At 38.9% G+C, this 17,762-nt stretch overlaps 1 long non-coding RNA gene across 1 annotated transcript; it reads right to left on the bottom strand.

Annotated features, from left to right (window-relative positions):
• Positions 1-4,101: 4,101 nt before the first annotated feature.
• On the bottom strand, positions 4,102-15,922 carry LOC121104458. Its single transcript, XR_005836808.1, has 3 exons — positions 15,799-15,922; positions 5,315-5,423; positions 4,102-4,180 (listed from the first exon to the last, which is right to left on the bottom strand). It is a non-coding gene; the product is annotated as an uncharacterized LOC121104458 (long non-coding RNA).
• Between the last annotated feature and the right edge of the window lie 1,840 nt (positions 15,923-17,762).

Genomic DNA, 17,762 nt, shown 5'->3' with positions numbered 1-17,762 from the left:
TTTGAAAGGAAAGAAAAAAAGAGCGAGGAAGAGAGAGACCGAGGGAGAGAAGGAGAGAGAGAGAGACAGACCAAGGGAGAGGGAGGGAGGGAGAGAGACTGAGGTGGGGTGGGGGTGGGGATAGAGACAGAGAGACTGAAGGGGAGAGGGAGAGACAGACAGACAGACTGATGGCGGGGAGAGATAGAGAGACTGGGGGGGTGCGGAGACAGAAGAGAGACAGAGGAGGGAGAGAGAGAAAGAAAAACAAAGTTCCATAAACTAAGCAAGGAGTTTGCTTTTAATTGCATTAAAGCTAACCATAACATGTTGAATGGAAAGAACAGAAGAGAGAAGACAATGAAGAGAGGGAGTGCGAGTGCGAGAGCAAGAGATTGATTAATAAGCAGAAGTCCTCACTGTGATTCAGTGCTCTGTGACAGACCCTGGGGAAATAACAATGAATACAAGACAGTCCTTACCTTCGAGGACATTGCAGTCTAGATATGATAAAAGCAAATAGTTATGACAAAGTACGTCAACTGTTGTATCAGGATGAGGTCATTTCAATGGAATCAGAGAAGGAAACAACTAAACATGAAGAAACCAAGAAAATTCTATTAGCTCCTAGAGCTCACTTTTTATTCTTTTCAAAATTAGAGTATCTGGCTTCAGTTGGTTCGTTCTCTCAGTAACACGAGTACACAAATATCACCAACAGTGTTCCCAGGATAGCTCTTGCAAGTCCCTTCAGGGCCAAGTTCAAGAGACACAAACATTCAAAACAGCAAGGTTCTCTTTGCCATTTATCCCCCTCTCACACATTGAAATACTGCTTAGCTATATTTGCTCTCTTTCCAGTTTGAAGCTTCTTCCTAACAGAGAAGGAAGCAAATAAAAGTATGGAGCAGCATATCTGTCACTGCCATCCGGGATGCACCACAAGCGGCCCCTAATTCCTTCTTTTGAGATTATTCTAGGTTGGTGTCTTTCTCAAGTCTCAGCATATTTTGAGCCCAGCATGTTCGTAACATTTCCCTACAGCTTTCAGCCACAATTTTACATTTACCCTTTATTTGGGATGCCTTCCTTTACTTTTCACTTGTGGTCTTTAAAAATATCTGAGTTTATCTATGAGCGGTCACACTGGTCCCCCGCCCTCTCCATTCACACACCTCCAATGCCTTTTCTCCTCTGTGGGGTCTGTGGTAAATGTGGAACCAAAATGGTTTTCTAGAAATAGCACATTCAAAGTGCCTCAAACAGTAATTGGCTTGTAGTAGAAACTCAATTACCCACTGTTGTCATTACATATTTCTACCTTATTTTGGCTTTGGTTCACTTTGAATCCTTGGCTATGGAATTATAACTTGATTCTCTCTAAACTTTCTGAAGTATACCCTTGAGAAGGCTGGGATCAGGTCTAACCAAGTCCACCTCCCCCTTTTTGATCTGTGAAGAACTTCTCTCATGTCTTAGTCACTTCCAAGCCAAATTTCCTATCACTATTCTTTTATCAAGCCATGTTTTTTCTTATTGATAAGCCCACACTAGAGTTTCCTTTCATGTTTTCATAATTATTAAATTTATTATCACCAAGAAAATTAATCATGTACCAACTCCTCTGTTTCAATAGACTTCTAATAATGTACGGACATTAATTAAAAATCTGTCATGCCTTTGAATATTGCCTCTTTACCAGTTTTGTAGGCTTTATCATGAAAACTGTATTTTCATCCTCCGATCATGCATGCTTTAAAACCATTCCACAGAAATATCAGGTCTGTTTTTCTCTCTTTATATCCTTTCCCAAATCTCTCCATCATTCATCATACTCTGTTCTGTTAAAAATGGATTATTCTACGAAAGGATTCTGACCATCCAACAATTCCAATGCATATGCGTGTGTGCGTGCACACGTGTGCAAGTGTGGGGTAGGGAGTGTTCCCCACCCCATCAAGCAATTTTCAAGCACGAGTTGGATATCCCACAATTCAAATCAATTCTGACACTATCTACCCAGAGATAGCATCAGATTCCACAGGTTAAGGGCTCAGTCCCACAAGACTGCCCTGCACTTCAGATGCCAACCTCAATCTCAGGTTTCACTTGTGCTTCTGACCTAGGCTATAGATTAGAGGTTCCAAGAATGCCCTCCTTAGATTACAATTTAAGGGCTCAGTCTTACAAGACTGCCCCTCCACCCATGTATACACACTTCAGACACCAACTGCAAGTCCAGGTTTTTCTGATGGAATGGCTATAAATTAGAGGTTCCCGTGACACCTTCTTTGAGTTTGATTAATTTGCTAGAGTGGTTCACAGAACTCAGAAAAAACATTTTACTGATTAGATTACCAGTTTATTACGAAAAGACATTAGTCAGGAACAGTGAGATGGAAGAGATGTATATGACGAGATATGAAGAAAGGGCAAAGAATTTCTATGCTTTTTCTGAGCACACCACTTTCCCCAAATCTCCATGCGTTTACCAACTGGGAAGCTCTCTAAATCCTGGCCTTTTGAGTTTTTATGGATGCTTAATTATATAAGCAGGATTGATTAAGTCATTGGCCATTGGAGATTTAACTCAATCTCAATCCTCTCCTCCCTCCCAGGAGGTGCTGGAGGAGAGAGTTCTGAAAGTTTCAATTTTCTAATCACATGGTTGGCTCCACTGGCAACCAACCCCCCACACAGATGCAATCCAAAAGTCATCTCATTAACCTAACAAAAGACACCTTATGCTCTCTTCATTCAGCAGATTCCAAGGGATTTAGGAGCTCTGCCAGAAATGGGGACAAAGACCAAATATGTATTTATTATAAATCACATTATCACATCCTACTATGTATGCCCTTATACTCCATGTTGTTTGAATAAGATACATACTTCTCATTGCCAATATTATATTCCTTAATTTCTACCCACTAAGTCTCAATGATACATGAGAGTTTATAGTCACCATTCAAAAGTAAAGTTTGTTTGCCATTGACCACCTGAGAGAATTGCCAGCCCTGATCATTCCTTGTCACCAGCACACCTTCCATTATTTTTCTTTGACCTACAGACATCCTCTGTATTTTATAGCAGCTAGAACATACAGCTCTCATTTTTTCGAAGAATTTCTCATCTCTACAAGTTTCAGCTTATTTTCACCTGAACAGACCATCCAGTATCTGCAGTCTTTCCAATTTTCACAATATGCACTTCATTTTTGCCAAATTATGGCCAAAGGAATCTTTTCTTTGAGAAAGAAATGCTTGGGATATCATGAAAAATCAATCAAACTTATAAAAATCATAAAATTAATGGACAGAAATATTTAAAATAACTCCAGTTTTCTGTGACTTCAGTTTCCTATTTGTAGACTTTTCAGGACAGTATATGGAAACAGCATCTATCTTTGGTTATATAATTGAAATCTACATAAAAGTTATTAGTGGACTTTATGCCAAATTTTTCCCTTGTTTTAGGTATTTCTCAATAAAATTACCTACCAACTAAGTAAAAGCTATGTTAAAGCTTCGTGCCAGGAAAATATCAATCCCCACAATGTGCTATTCCTCCTAGTCTGGAGGACAGAGTTTTATGTCTTTCTACTATTTAGAATGATTCTTCATCGTTTCAGGGATATTCAGATCCCACTCCAGAAACTCTGGTTTCATGCTTGGATGCTACAAAGGATTCATCCTCAGGATGTTACGCTCTGTTTTAGTTTTTTGTTTTGTTTTGCTTTGTTTGGAAACATTCTCCCACTTACAACATCCTCATGATAATTTTTAATCTCCAGTTCCCACAGAAATGTTTTTCTCATTTCCTTTTTAAATCACCTCTACTATCTTAAGATAACTTCACCTTTTTAAATAAGCTACAACATACACATATATTCTCTAAATCTTTACCTTCAACTTAAAAGATGGAGACCAGTATACATTTAGAGCTCCTATATTTGTTTCTGGCTTCAGGAAGAAAAATCTAGGCCAATTGCTCTAAGTGATTATTCCCTTTACCAGTTATCTATGGCTATGTGATTACCTCAAAACTTGGAAGCATAGAATAACCATCTATTATTTCTGACAGTTCTTTGAACTGATTGAGCAATTCTACCACTCTTACCTCGTTTATCCATGGTGTTGCAGTCAGATGGGAACTGAAATGTCTAGAAGCAGTCCACCCAGGGTACAGGCAATAAGGTTCACTGTTTGTGGAATTTCAAAACAATAGAAATTACTAAATGTCAGTAATTGATTATCACCATGTGCCAATATTTCTGAATACTGTCAGTGATAAACTATTCCTCTCCAGGGAAAAAAATAATTATTGGGAGTCTTATTCTTCTCCAGCTGCTGTAACATACTACCGCAGACCAGGTAAGTTATAAACAACAGCAATTGATTTTTCACAGTTCTGGAGGCTAGCGGTCTGGAGACCAGGGCACCAGCATGGTCAGCTTCTGGGGAGAACCTGCTTCCTAGTTCATAGAGGGCCATTCTTTGAGGTGCCCTCACACAGCAGAAGGGATAAGGGAGCTTTCTCAGGTCTCTTTTAGAAGGCCACTAATCTCATTAATGAGGGCTCTACCTTCATGACCTAATTAGCTCCCAAAGACCCCACTTCATAATACCATACTAGGAGATTAGGTTTTAACACATGAATTTTGGAGGGACAGTCTATAGCATTGTTTGAATTTCTGAACAATGCTGGAGTGCTTGAGTTTTAATAATATATACATAAGCTTCAAATTAGTATATTTTATTACGTGTCCTTTAATAAAACATTGCATTCTACTGGGAAGTTAATTTAGAGAATTCGCTACAGTTGGTGCCCCAACATACCGTGTCAGCTACACGTTTGTTTTAAGAATAATTTCACAATGATTTGGAATTGTCCAAGCTTTCTGTGTGTAGTTTGTACCTCCAACCCTGTGGTCCTACATATTCTTTTAAGATTTGAAATTAACAATGATATCAAGTTCTGTTTCCTTTTCTTTACAATCATTGCCCAAGGAACCCTTGGAGATTTTGTTTATACAAAAGTTTGTTAAAGGTGAAACAAAGTAAGAATGGTCAGATATAATGTTTTTGTTTGGTAAACACAATTTTTAAATTCATACACAAAATATTTTCTGTTTTAATCTTTCAAATTGATAAGCATTCATTACTTTAATTGCCAATTGTTTGTTTTAAAACTAAAATATCAATAAAATTATAATTCTTGTTAACTATTATTGAAAATAATTTTGCCATAGGGGGAGGAAGTCGTTAAAAAAATCTACTTTGAGTGTCTAATCTGCAAGGTACATTATTAGCTGAAAAATCCAAGACCCACTCACTCGTAAATCTGAAGTTGGTGCCGTCCGCTGGGATGCCTGGATCTTTTCCAGAATGTTGCTCATTGTCCGGTAGTTAGCTTCCTCACAGGATGATCTCAGGGCAGCATTCCTGGAAGGTGAAGGTGGAAGCTGAAAGGTCTCTTAAGACCTAGAAGCTTAAGTAAACTAATTTCACTTTCCCTGCATTCTATTGGTTAAAGCAAGTCATAAGACCAGCTCAGACTCAAGGCCTTGGCAAATAAACCCCACCTCTGGATGGGAGGGGCTGCAAGTTTTAATGAAATATACATAAGCTTCCCTCAGGGGTCTTTTGGAGTGCAATTTAAACACTCTTTAAGTAAATTACTGTAGAAAACTCATTTATTATCTCTTACCTAGAAACAGGTTCCTGATGTGGTAGGAGCTTCTGGAAATGCTGCCTTTTAAATCTGTCGGCTGCTCCCCTCACTCCTTCGGGTAATTACTGCTAATTACCTCTAGGTGTTAGCAATTAATACCCATTGACCTCAGCTGTGTACCCCCAGGCTTTGGCATCTTACACACTCATACCCTTAAAGACCAAATTCTTCAAAATCTCTTGCTTGCCTCTTTGACCTCTTTGGCCATTCTTTTCAGAGCTAAATTCTGGGCAGCTTGGCAGGGGCATTTAGAGTGTGTCTGTAAGATCTCCCATGGGAGAGGATTATTTTTGCAGCAATTTAGCTTACCAGTGACAGTAAAAAAGAGAATAAGAACCTAATTAATAAGGATTTATGTGATCATAGACCAAATCTGGTCAAAGCTAGAAGGAACACTTCTCCAGAGCTTTCATTGTCCTTTGTTTTGACCATCTTATGGAAAAATCACTTTCAAGTTTTACTATGCTTACTTGCGCAATGGCAGTTGTCTCCTGGTAGACTCTGAATGCCCTAAAGGTAGGGTTCATGTTGCCTGCTACCTTGTATCTTTTACAGCATCTTAGTTTGATAACATGGTGAGCCTAGTAAATATTTATTGATGAATAAATGAAAACTTTCTTTGTGTATTGCTATTCCTGAGTACACCAAAGGAATTTAAAAGTGAATGTAACCCTTAACCCTCTACACCAGAGAGGTGAATATCATGACAGAAGATCAACTAATCAGGGGAAGCAATAATTAAATTTATGGACTTTGATTTTGTATTTATATACTCAAGGCTAATTTTTCATCTGCTTAAATTTAAGATCCTCCACAGAAGAAAATCATTATTCCCTGTTTCTTGAGGTGTAAATGAAAAGACACAAAACACTTTCATTTCCTGAAGGACCCAATAGAAGCAGGAGCATAAAAACTGCTTCCTCCACAGCTACCCTCTGGACCTCTGGACCGTGGCAATCCTCGTCTTTGTTCTCTTAGTCTTGTCGCCTTTTCATTTCCTTCAGCTGTGTATGTCTTCAAGTCTTTTGTCTGCTGCCCGAGAATGAGTATTATCTTAATGAATAAATGACCGCTTGAGGAAATGAAAATGTACAATCAATCTTTTTATAAATCCATCTAATGGTTATTTGCAAAAGTAGTGAGGATACTGAAGCACTTCTAGTTTTTAAGAACTCAGCAAGAAAAGAAAAACATATCTAAGGATCCAAACTAGTGCTGGGTTGACCAAAGCAGGTTAATTACATAATTCTGTATTGCTCCACATTAAAATTTGTTTTGCTGTTCAATTGTTATTGGTTTCACTTGTTAATATTACTTAACTCAGCGAATCTCATACTTCAACTAATAACAGAATCACCTGGAAGGCTTGTCAAAACACAGCTAGGCCCACTCCCAGAGTTTCTGATTTGGTAGGTCTGGGCTGGGGCTCAAAAATGTGAATTTTTAATAAATTCCCAAGTGATATTGATAGCTGTCCAGAGATCACACTTTGAGAACCTTGGACTGAAACTGTCTTTATGCATGTATGGCTTCCCTACCCACACATGCTTAACGCCAACTCCTCTTTAGAATATCTGTGGGGCACTTCAATAGCTAGAATTCAATTATGCTGTTTGAACTAACCGAATACTATATAATGTTATTATATCTAAGATAGTTTCACCCCAGGGATAGGAGCAGAGAAAGTGTCAGGATCTCTGAAGGGAGAATATCTAGTCCACTAATGTCCACAATAAGGTCCTCAGGCAATTTCCTAGGTAAGGGCCAAGGACATAATGTGAAGAAAAAAAAAAAAAAACAGGGGAAAAAAGTTGCCAGATTAAGGCTTTTGCTTATTCAAAATATTCAAAAGGATGGCATCTCCATGATGGTATAGAAAGTGTGGCCACCCCCTACCCACAGTCCTCAGACCTACGTCTTCACCCCTGCTCCTCTGCAGCTTCCAACTTAGACACTTGCATGGTGCCCCTCAGCCCCATATTCTCCAGGCTACTCTGTTGTATTTTCTTTCCTTTTTTCCCCCTTTCTTTCTTTTGAGAGAGAGAGAAAGTGTGCAAGCCAGCAGGAGTGGGGGGTTGTAGGGGTGAGGCAGAGGAAAGGGGAGAGCAGGAGAGAGAGAATCTGAAGGAGGCTCTACACCCAGTGCAGAGTCCTACATGGCTCTGGATTTCACAATCCTGAGATCATGACCTGAGCCAAAATCGCCCCTATTATATTTTCAGTTTCTATCACAGTACAAACAGGCCTTTAACAATCATTTATTGAATGAACAAATGAATGAATACAGGGTAGAAATAAAGAAAGGTCATAAATCTAGAAGAGGAGGGTAAACTGCCTTTTGCTCTGGAGTGGAGCAGATGATGTTTTGACTAAGACTCCTCTTCCCCTTTGTAGAGTTAGGAGGTGCCCACAGGCAGATCTGCAGTGGATAGCTGTACTGGGTGTGCACTATTCACGTAGGTTCTGCGGTAGGTTACAGTGTGGATGGTGACCCCAAACACTGTGGAGAGCGCCACCTGCCTAATTGGACCCCCAAGTTCTGTAGAGCAGCAAAGAGATGCTGAGGGCTACGTCTGGGCTACAGAGGAACTCTACACTGTGGGCGTTAGGAATCAGGACTTTGGAATAAGACAAATTCTTATGGTCCTACCTGTGTGCTGTGTGGATTTAACTTCTCTCAACCACAGCTTACTGCGCTGTTAAGAAGATTAGATAAGATCCTGCTCGTATTATCTGCAAAATGGCTGGAAATATACCTTTATCGGCTGTTTGACCTCTTCTCTCCATGATCTTAACCTGCTTCTGTTTCTGTGGAAACACTGACTCCAGTTTATTTCTGGTCCTGGAATTGCCCCCTACCCAACTAATTCAGCCTCTCCCAAACTCTCTCCTGCTGTGACACATGTGGCAATTGAGGCCTCTTGTGTCACAAAGAAACATACAGGAACAGTACTATGCTAGTAGATATTTAACAACAAGCTCTTGGTGGAGGCGGGGGGGGGGGCAATGATTTATAGTGTTTGCCGGTTTCTGTGGTGTCAATACTCTCATAGCACCAATTATAAGTAACCAACGTGAAATCACTGAAAACACATCTCAAAAAACCAAACCAAAACAAAATAAGACACCAACCTTTGAACACCTTTGGTCAGCCCGTGGGGAGTTGCTCAAGCACAGCCCCACAAACAATTCGGGGCATCCACCATTCCCACCACCTACTCCTTCCTCCTGTCCCGCTCCTCTGTCTTTCTTCCCCTCTATGATAGTCTCACCAACTTTTCCTTTCCATTTGTCTGACAACTCTTGGTACTTACCAATGTCCTTCAGGAAGTCCATCAGCTTTGCTTAGCCCTGCTTTGCTTCCCCAGGGCTTAAACTTCTGACCTCTACTCTATAGTTAATACACACAGCCAAGGGGGAACCCAAATATTATCACCCAATGAGCTCACATGAAACTGGCTAGAAGTTAAAACCAAAAAAGCTCTGGCCTTTAAATATGTAACTAGGATGAGCCAATAATTACCATTTCAGTGTCTTCTATTTTCACAAAGGGATTACAAATTTTCCATGGGCTCCTAAATTATGAGAAAGCAGTAATGGTGGAGAAAAGAGACTATGATGGCTTTAGTTCTGCAAACCCCAGGCTGTGCTCAGATTTTCAGCTTAAAGTTTTATATGAATATTCAATCCCTTTGAATTGTGGATGAAATAGAAGCACCGCTTGTGGACAGGATTATCTCCAGAACAGATATTGGGCCATACCACATTCTGAAAGATTTTTCCTTCCACCAAATCTAACCTCCCCTCAACACTTTCAAAAGCCTTCGTAATCGGGTCCATTACCCCGAATCTTCTCCCATCTCTACCGAGCTCCAGGCACTGCTGTTACAAAGAAGAAAAGTGTAACACAGGAGTGTATCAAGTTTAAGTGAGTCTTTGCCGAAGTGTGGGAGGCAGAGGCCTCTGAGAGTCACACCACATAAAGGGCATTGTGGGATAGGGTCCAATTCAAAGCCTCCTTTCAACTGCTTGAGAATTAATAATCAGGGACATTCAACAGAGAACCGAGTGCTCTGTAGCTGCAAACCAGTAAAAATGCTCTTCCAGGAAGATAGTTGAGATGCATTTATAAGTTTTCCTGCTTGGTTTCAGAGACAGAGAAACATGCTTAATATGGAGCTCTTCTTACTCTTAGATATGAATTGTATAATTCAACTCTCTGGAGTCTAATGCAGAGCAATTGCTTCAGATTAGTGACGCTTCATTATCTGCTCTATATTTTAAATGTTCACCTCTCTGTTTGGGTGCTCTCATCTCGTAATAAGAACACTTTGAAATGGAGGCATCATTGTAAAAACAACCTTGGATTTAAACTTTTGGATGGATAGTAAATCAAGATGTGGAACCATCTCTTTAAAAGCCACTGAAACCTGAGGGAAGCCACATAAAATGTTGTTTCAAAACAATTTTGCTTTGTGTAATATATTTTCCCCATTTTCCTCACTCTGTTTCCATTATTGAATCTTCTAAAAATTTAATTGGAATTATCCTATAGACATGCTGCCTGATTAAAAAAATGGTAATAAGATGATCACTTTGCAGGTGCTGCCTGCTTTAAAAATATATGCAATAAACTACAATCTTACAGAACAATTAGGAAGTAATTATTTGCTTTAGAAAAAGAACTATTGTGTTACAAAAGGCTTCATGCATTTTTAAAAAATACTCTATTTCAAAAGTGCAGTTCAAATGTTATTGATTTACAACAATGGAAGAGAAGAAAAGAATCAAGGAGAGGAAAACTGAAAAACATATGAAAGATAAAAGGAAGTATTTTGGTTTGAGGATAATAAATGCCACTAACAGTTCACTCAAATACCAATAATAGCATTACTGCCAAAAGTTCATCTACTGCTCACCTACACCTTCTGCCAGAGTCACTCATGCCTTCACCTGTTCCTGAGCCAACAGTGAGTATATCAACAAGGTCAACCAGCCTGCCAGTGAGTACTAGAAAAGGTTTTCTAGCCTGAGAGCAATGTGCGAATGCCTCAGGTAAGACCTGGGGCTCCTGGCTGGGGTCTAGATATTGTCCAGACTCAATTTCAATAACTCCAGACACAGGCCAAGACTCAACCTCTAAAAGATAAATTGCTAAGCTGTGGCCACCATGCTTCTGGTCCTAGTCTCCTGTTGTTTTGTCTCAGGTCCCATGGCACACTGCACCTTTTCTAGAATGTGGGAAGAAACTAAGGTGGAAAAGGACACGGAGGGGTAACAATGTGATCTTCATTGGTGGGTCCCCGTTGCTGAATGTGCCACTTACCTGTTCTCTTGCGTTACTTACTCTACATCCCCATTTGCAGAAATTGCCTTGATTGTTGGCCATTTACCACACAACACAAACTCTTCCCTCAGCAATTGGAGCTTTTGTGTGGTTTTTTTTGTTTTTTGTTTTGTTTTGTTTTAAGATTTTATTTATTTATTCGACAGAGATAGAGACAGCCAGCGAGAGAGGGAACACAAGCAGGGGGAGTGGGAGAGGAAGAAGCAGGCTCATAGCGGAGGAGCCTGATGTGGGGCTCGATCCCATGACGCCAGGATCACGCCCTGAGCCGAAGGCAGACGCTTAACCGCTGTGCCACCCAGGCGCCCCAGCAATTGGAGCTTTTGTGTCAGCTCGTACATCTACCAAATATTTTCAGTCTTGCTATGAACCCATTTCCTCCTATCTCCTAAACTTGCCTCCTGTCCTGCCTGCTTTATGACTGTGGGAGCTCCTAACAAGCTCATTGTCTAATGCCTAACAACTGATCAGAGGGAGCATGATCATGATATTCAAGGCAATCCCACACCTTCCAAATTTGCTCCCCCTTGTTCCGTTTGTTTCTAGTTTTCTATTTCTAATTGTTGGTGTCATCTCTTACTTACAGCTCTACGTATAGTAGACATATTTTATGGCATGTTCTCAGCTCATCATGATTCCCCCTTCTCTAGGAACTTCTTACCACTTCACAGGGTCAGAAAGTTAATCCTCAGCTGTCATGTTTGACCCAAACAGAAGTGGACATGTGATTAAAACCAGGACAATCATATTCTTTCCCAGGAAATATATTAGAACTGATGGTATCTTGCTTTATTGGACTTATGACATGTAAACTTAGGAGCTGAGGACAGCCTGACAACGTATTTCCATGGCATAGCTGAATAGTAGAGAATATCTATAGGAAGAAGGAAATTGCAAATATCTAGAAGCTATCCAAGATAAGAGAGGAAGGAAACAGCAAATATTTAGAAGATATACAAAATGAGAGAGAATACTATAGGCTCCCTAAAGTTCTCCATTACTTGAACTGCGGCCCAGCTGATTTTCAGATCTGGGGTGAGACTCTCTTATATCTTCATATATTCTTCAATTTTTATTAAACTTTCCAGAGTTGGTTTCTATTACTTGGTCACAAAGAACCCTGACTAACTTACTGTCCCAACCTCTCTGCTCGCCTTTCCAGTTATGAGTTTTAGCTTCTTCTACAAGATTCTGGTTTTGAACCACTAATTATCCTCTTTAATAAGGGGATTCATAAGCAAGATGGAAAATATTTGGTAGATGTGTGTGTGAGCTGACACAAAAACTCTAATTGCTGAGAGAAGAGTTATGTGGTAAATGGCTACCTTGGTAATATGCCCACTCTGCACAGAACTTGAGCCTAGTTTCTGACCATTTCCCTGCCAAACAGATCCCTCACAAACCCATCCAATGTTGGGAAGAAAAGGAGTAGCATTTTCCCAACACCTGGCTTTTACAGGGAACCTTTCATCTATTATTATGAATGACCCAGAGTGACAGCGCTACTATAGACTCTGGGGCCCCTAGACGATGTCCCGGGTTTGGGTTGCAGCAACAGATCTTTACAATCATTTCCATATTACATTACTTTTGGATTTAAGTGACTCTGCCATTGCCCTGTCATTTATGTACAGTTTGGCCCTGACCTCCAACTTCCTCCCTCCCTCTCTGTTTTATATGGTGGAACATGAGCCTTTACAGCTTCTAGAAGTACCAAATACAGAAAACTCCCTAACAGACCTTTTCATTCTCCAACTTCCTTGCTTTAATCATTCAATCATCTTTTAAATGAAAAACCCTTGGAGCTTATACCCAGAGGAGCAACAGGTAAATGCTTTCGAGGGGACAAATTTTAGCATGTTTCATAATCCTGAAGATCAAGATCTTAGCCATAAGATCACATCAGTTAGTATTAAGCCATAACAATTTTAATTGACAATTAAGTATTGAGCCTTCTGTCTGAAGGATTCAAATAGTACATTGGACTTCAACTACCAAAGAAACAGGAATTCTCTCCACTTTATAGAAAAAGAGACCCAGTGACAGAGTGAAGAGCTTGCAGCTTTAGTTCCAGCTCTCCTTTAACATCTACTCTCTCTCTGATTTTTCTCTAGTTCTTGGGTAACATATGCTGCCCTGATAATGCAGAGCATGCAGTAACCTTGCACTGTTAACATGACTCAGAATTAGTTTCCTGTGCTGCTAGTGTTAATTCTGGGAGGGAAAATGATTCATGCAAAAACAAAACAAAACAACAACAACAACAAATCCCCAACCTGAAAAGTTCTCATGCACAGGGAGGCACTAGGGTGTGATAGAAAGAGGCAATGGCTTATAGAACTAATTACTATCCCCACTCTACCATTGGCCCTGTGGCTTCTATCCATTTAAAGTGCCTAATTGTCTGTTTCCTCATCTATACATTGGGGTTAATAATAAATTCCTACTTGAGGGGCTTTCCATGAGGATCAAATGAGAAAATGAGTAGGAAATGGTTTGTCCAACATAGAACCATAGTGAGAAAAACCACCACTGTATATAAGCCTTTTTTAATTTCTTCCCTTAGAACTTATTATTTGACCCCATTAGAAACTTTCTATTTCAGTTTAACTTTGTCATTTGGTTAAACCACTAACCAAAATGTCACTTTCATCTTCTCAACAGGTTGCCCAAAGTATGAGTAGAAAAACCAGACCTATCAACTAAAAGCCATAATGTCTGCAAAGGAATGATGAAATGCTAGGGCATGAGGTAAGGCTAACACCATCCTAAAAATGGATCAGAGATGAGATAATAAATGCAAAAGAGCTCTGAAAGTATAAAGCACTAAACTACTGTGTGTTGTTACTATTAATGAGGACGGGTTGGGTTTGGGCGACAGTATTTTGTGGCTGGGCCCAAGGTCACAAAAATCAGACCTCAGACATTGCGTAGATGGTTGCTGTTCTGACTATGGAACAAACGCCCTGTCATCCTCGTCCCTGCATGGACCCCAACATTATTCATGCTGCTTTGTCATTCTTGTCTGAAGGCTTTTGTTGATTTTTGAATGGGAGTTATATGAAGCTTTCTCTCACATCCACTCAAAAACACTGGAAAACAACATATCCACACCCTTGATGTGTGTCATTTCATCTGTGGAGTTTCTTTAAAATTTTTCCATTTCATTGGACTTGAACATGTGAGGACTAACTTTTAAGTCAGAGGTCAACTCTGTATTTAGAAGACATAAAAGTAGAAGATATGTAAGTTGGTTACTGGACATGACATCAAACAGCCACAGCCACCAAGCAAGTAGGTGCTGGCATCTTCTGTACGTCTCTCATGAGATGACTTTAAAGTACAGCACAATGACTGTCTCAGGAAAAAGCCATTGCTTTTCTAACTTCATCTTCTTTTTCCTGGCAGTTTTACCACAGAAATGAAACCTTGATGTCCTTTCTCTAGTCTTCTCCTCCTTCTCCTTCCCACCTGCCAAACCAATACTCTTGAACCAGCTTTCTTAGACAATAGAAAAAGCCCTAAAAGCCCTAAAGCCCTAAAACTATATAAGTTAAAAACAAGCTGTTGTAGATGAGTGGTGCACTGAGAACATCTTAATTAATCACCCCACTTCTTGTCTTTATTTATACTAAAAGCACAAAAACAGCTAGAATGTTTGTATGTTTGTTAGTTGAATTTACAAAAATGACAACCACCAGTTCTAATGGGTCTCTGTACTAAGTGTGTTCCCCAGCTTTGAATGTCATACCAGAATAATAAAAGCCCAAATTAAAAGCATTAGGGAATTTGAAGAGACCTGAGAGATCACATCAACCAGTCCCAACAGTTTACAGACAAAGAAGCTGAAATCCAGGAGAGAGAATCCCCTTGCTGTTTATGGTCTAATCTTTCTGGTCTACTACTATTTTTATTACAACATGCTGAGGTCCCCTTGACCCCCAAATACCAGCCTTACTCCCAGCATTGGCGTGTGATGTCTCTGCTCCCCAGGTTTTCCAAAGGCAGGAAAACTAATGAAAAATCATCAGTGGAGTTTCAAAAATATGTTTGCATATTCATCTATTCTTGTATATATGAGTCCTTAGAACAAGTTGCCTTAAAAATTTTAAGATGTTTTAGATAGAAGGTAGCACAAGGTCATAAGAATTAAAGTATGTATTTACTTAATTATGAAAAATATTCATCATTAATATTAGGCAAATAGCAAAATGCAGTAAAGTACCAAGGATTTGGAGAGGGGATCATTACTCCCTCACTGTTAAGTCACAGCATGGTAAATAGACTATTCGGAAACGAACACTCTCATAAATACATATATGCCATCCTGAGTACCCCTCCATTTCAATAACACTAATTGCCCTTTTTTTTCCTTGCTGCTCCCAGCCATATTTCTTGGAAAACAACAGCTGTGTTTATTCAAATAGCAGCATACTGATGACTTGATGATAGGGTAATCTGCTGGAATTCCAAGTGTGACGGTCCCAGAGACAACTTCTCTGCACACAAGAAAAGTGTCCTTTGCATACTACAAAGCTTTGGAAATGAATCCCTACTCTGTTAGCACATGGGATTCGGTATTCTTTATTTCGGCTGGTTACAACATTGAATTTCTTCCAGCAAGTGCCATATATGCTGGTTCTTGCAGAATAATCTTCCTATGTATCATTGTCCAAAAGTAATTTGCAATGTGAACATTTTCACTCTAATAATTTCTAAGCAAAGGGATTAAACAGTACCTTGAATTACAATGAAAACAGCTACAAAATTCAGTTCAAACTCAAGGCAATAAATTCCACTTGTTGGCATCTCTGAATCAATGGGTCCTGGAGGGGATAATAATTGCTTCAGAAGCCATTTACTGGAAAAACAAAATAAACAAAAAAACCAAATATCTCTGAGAATGTAATTAATTGAAGTGCAAAATTAATTTCTGAGAGTACCAGGGGTTAACCTTCTACAAAAAGTTTGTCATCTTCTTTAATAAAGATCACTTGAGGTAACTTTACACTGAATATAAGATTTCTAAAGAGTATTTAGAAATGAAATACATTCAAAATAAGCTAACCAACATTTTTAAAGTAATGATGGAATTGATCTTTTTTAATAATAATCTTCATAATTTAGGAAGTTTTCACTTTGTCCCCGAGATGATATTTATCAAGAACTTAATTATTTTCTGTAGAAGGCATTGACATATCAACTTAGAAAGACAGACCTGTTGTATTGATGATAACATAACAAATTAACAGTAACAACTAATACACATGTACACAATAGATACAGTTTTATGTAATCAGATACATTAGCTCTTTATATGAAGTGGGTCCTTCATTTTCTTTCATATGGAAACCACAGAAATATTGTCACTTGTGCAAGACCATGTAGCTAGGAAGGGATGGAACTGAGATCCCAAATTAGGCCTCAGGCCATATAATCCATGTTCTTTATCAAAACACTATACTCCTCTCAAACTAAGCATAACGTGCAGTAAAAACAACACACCAAGTGTCAAAGGCAAAATTTTACAGTTATAAATAATCTGTTTCATTTGAAGACATTTACCTGACATCTACACACAAAAGGAACATGTTAAAAGACACTAGAGGTTGGAGGACCTAATAAACCAGAAAATTTTTTATGTACAGAAATACCTGATGCAAAAGTGACTCAAAATTGATTGAGGAAGCTTATCTCCAGTGAGAAATTGGACAGTTTTCAAAAAAACCCTATTCTCTACATTTCCTGAAGAGAGAAAAGGGAAATAGGCTTCTAAAAGAGTCCATTTGGGTTAGACTTTCAGAAGAGCTTTTTCATTTGCCAAAAGAAGTTCCTAAAAAGATTTACAGAAATTGTCCTCTTAGATAATATGTTTGTATTTAGTTTTGCTGATTTTGTTTCTTAATACAGAAAAATGACACAGGACTAAAACGCTTTGGTGAATCCCTTAAAAAAAAGATTAATGGTCTCCATACCCCATGAGGACAATTCTGTCTGTAGAGTAAAATGGGATGAGAACTCAATTCAGCAAACAATGAAGTCACACTGTTTCTTTATTCATTATGCCTTGGAATATTCTCAACACCACTAAACAAAATCCAAACCTTTTTTTGTGTGGACTATATCGTTACTGTAAATTTCAGATGGAGGCTTTCAAAAACAGAATGGCAACTTCAGACTAAAGTGGCCTTTAACTAGCACTTATCACACAACCTTTCCAAAATTTGAATGAAAAACCATAAGAAAGTAGAGAAAAATATAAAAACCTTCTTTCTCAATCTCAGTCCTTCTCTCCACACACACAAATATACACACACAAGTCGGCTGTACATCTATATACGTATAGACACATACACATATATGTGTGCATATATATATATATGCATGTGCATAAGTATCTGTGTGTTTGTATTGTGTGTACAAAATAAGAATGATGGTATGCATAGGAAACAAAAAATAGAAACTAAGTCTCAGAATTATAGAGGTTCCCAAGGAAGAAAACAGAACAAATGAAATTGAGGCAATAAGTAAAGATATAACTAAAAAAAATCTAGAACTAAAAAAAAGTCATACACACACACACACACACACACACACACACAGTTCACCATGTTCCAGGAAAGATACATATATAGAGAGAAACCCTTAGGAAATGTTTACATTTCAAGAATAAAGAAATTTCTCATAAACACCTAGGAAAAAA

This window comes from Ursus maritimus, unplaced genomic scaffold (assembly GCF_017311325.1).
Source record: "Ursus maritimus isolate PB19 unplaced genomic scaffold, ASM1731132v1 scaffold_1, whole genome shotgun sequence".
NCBI lineage: Eukaryota > Metazoa > Chordata > Mammalia > Carnivora > Ursidae > Ursus > Ursus maritimus.
Note: the sequence above shows the minus strand (reverse complement) of the source record. Positions and strands in the feature narration are given on the sequence as shown.